At 35.2% G+C, this 2,837-nt stretch overlaps 1 pseudogene; it reads right to left on the reverse strand.

Moving 5' to 3' along the window:
• Positions 1-1,299: 1,299 nt before the first annotated feature.
• On the reverse strand, positions 1,300-1,845 carry LOC100353817 (large ribosomal subunit protein uL15-like; annotated as a pseudogene).
• Positions 1,846-2,837: the final 992 nt, after the last annotated feature.

Consider the following 2,837-nt stretch of genomic DNA (forward strand, 5'->3'; position numbering starts at 1 on the left):
TGTGTGAAATGGCAATTTTTCCAATCAGTTACTATTTATAGCCGTTGTCTATATGCCACTAAACTAGGCATTTTTTTGCTTTTCATGTGTAAAACTTTTTATTCAGTTAAATATTATACTTTTTTGCTCATGTAAATTTAAAATATATCTCAAAAACGAAAAGAAAGGGAGAAGAAAGAAAGGTGAGAGGGAGAACAGAGACAGAAGAAGGAAAGAAAGGAATATCATTATGTTTAAGAATTGTATCTACAAAGCACATAGAATGTGTTAAAACCCAATTAAAATTTAAAATAAAAAATTTTAAAAAGTCAAAAAAGACAGAGGCTATTGATTTTTGTGTTAATTTTTTTTTGTCCTGTAAGTTTACCAAACTCTCCTATGAGTTGCAATAATCTGTCTCTATGTGGAGTTTTCTGGTTTCCCTATATAGAGAATCATGTCATCTGAAAACAGGGACAATTCAAATTCCTCTTTTCCAATCTGTATCTCTGATTTCTTTTTCTTGAATAATGACTCTGGTTAAAATTTTCAGAACTAGTTTGAATATCAATGATGAAAGTAGACATTCTCATCTGGTTCTGAAGTTCAGTTGAAATGCTTCCAGATTTTCTCTATTCAGGATGATGATGGATTTGGGTTTCGAATATATTGTGTTTGTTATGTTGAGAAATTTTCCTTTTATATCAAATTTGCTTAGCATTTTTATCATGAAAGGATGTTGTATTTTATTGAATACTTTCTCAAAATCTATTGAGATAATCATGTTTTTTATTCTGCAGTTTGTTAATGTGATATTGGACCATCCCTGCATACCAGCAGTAAGTCCCACATGGTCCTGGTGAATGATCTTTCTTTTACATTGTTGGATTCAATTAGCTAGTATTTCTTTCTTTATTGTATCTCTTTTCTGGCTTAAGAGTTAAGATGATGCTGGACTAATAGAAGGACCTTGGGAGGATTCATCCCTTTAAATTGTTTTGAATTGTTTGAGAATAATTTGAATTGGTTCTTCTTTAAAATTCTGGTACAATTCTGCAGTGATGTTATCCGGCCCTATGCTTTTCTCTCTTGGGAGGGTCTTTACAGCTGATTCAATCTCCATTTTGCTTGTTGGTCTATTTAAGTTTTTTATGTATTCATCAGTAAATTTTGGTAGATCATATGTGTCCAGATCTATCCATCTCTTCTAGGTTTTCTTATTTGTTGGTATACGGCTGTTTGTTGTAATTTCTGATGATTCAATTTCTGTGGTATCCATTGTAACATCTCTTTTTTCATCTCTGATTTTATTAATTTGGATCTTCTCTCTTTTTATTTTCTTTCTTTCTTTCTTTTTTTTTTTTTTGAAAATCATTTGCTAGCATTTAATGAACCGTGGCTTCAAGCCACCAGGACACAGGCTCCCCCACGCCCTTAATCTTCTCCTCAGCTCTTCTGCTGAAGAATTTGGCCTTCACGATGACAGGCTGCTTTGGGAGCTTTCCCTTTCCCAGAACTTTGTAATAGCCCGACCGCACCACATCAATGACAGGAGCAGCTCCAGTCTTGTTCTTGGCAGCATTTACCCGTGTCTGCTCACTGACCAACGTCCACAGCTTATCAAGGTTGACAGTTGGGCAGAAGCTCTGGTTCCTCTTTAAGTGGTAATGCCTCATGCCAACTTTCCCGAAGTAACCTGGGTGATATTTATCAAAGCTGATCCTGTGGTGATGCATGCCACCCGCATTACCTCGGCCTCCTGGGTGCTTCCGGTGCTTGCCGATGCGGCCGTGGCCGTGGCTCACGTGGCCGCGCAGTTTCCGGGTCTTCCTCAGTCTGGATGGCATGTCGGCTGCCGAGACGAAAGAGCTTTATTTTCTTTTTTCTTCTTTTTTTGGTTAGTTGGGCTAACGGTATATCAATTTTATTTATTTTTTCAAAAAGTTGCTCTTCATTTCACTGATCTTTTGTATTGTTTTTGTTTCAATTTTGTTTATTTCTTCTCTAATTTTAATTATTTATTTCCTCCTACTAATTTTGGGTTTTATTTCTTCTTGTTTTTCTACATCCTTGAGATGCATTTATGGATCACTTATTTAATGCCTTTCCAATTTCTTGATGTTGGCACTTTCAACTAAACACTGCTTTTCAGTATCGGGCACATTTTCATATGTTATGTTGTCATCTTCATTCATTTTCAGGAATTTTTTATTTCCTTTTTGATTTCTCCTATGCATCACTGTTCATTCAGGAGTGTGTTGCTCAGTCTCTATGTGTTTGCATATTTTCTATGGTTCTTATGTTAATTTCCAGCTTCTTTTCATTGTGGTCATACAAGATACATTGTATGATTCAGTTTTTCTAAATTTGCTGAGACTTGCTTTATGGCCTAGCTTATGGTCAATTCTAGAGAAAGTTCCATGCACTGATGACCATAATGTGTATTCTGAAACTGTGAGATGAAGAGTCTGCAGATATCAATTAGGTTCAATTGGTCCATAGTGTTGATTAGCTCTGTTGTTTCTCTGTTGATTTTCTGTCTGGTTGATCTGACCATTGATGAAAGTGGAGTGTTGAAGTTCCCATTTCTATTGTTTTGGAGTCAATGTCTGCCTTTAGATCCATTAACTTTTTTTTAAATAGTCATGCACCCTGGCATTGAGTTGCATATACATTTAGTATTGTCACATCTTCCTGTTGAATTGATTCTTAAACATTAAATAATGCCTTCTTTGTCTCTTTTAACAGTTTTTGTCTTAAAATCTGTTTTGTCTGATATTAGGAAAGCAAATCCTGCTCATGTTTGCCTTCTGTTGGCATGGAATATCTTTTTTATCTTTTCATTTTCAGTCTATGTG

The sequence above is a fragment of the Oryctolagus cuniculus genome, chromosome 8 (genome assembly GCF_964237555.1).
Source record: "Oryctolagus cuniculus chromosome 8, mOryCun1.1, whole genome shotgun sequence".
Taxonomy (NCBI): domain Eukaryota; kingdom Metazoa; phylum Chordata; class Mammalia; order Lagomorpha; family Leporidae; genus Oryctolagus; species Oryctolagus cuniculus.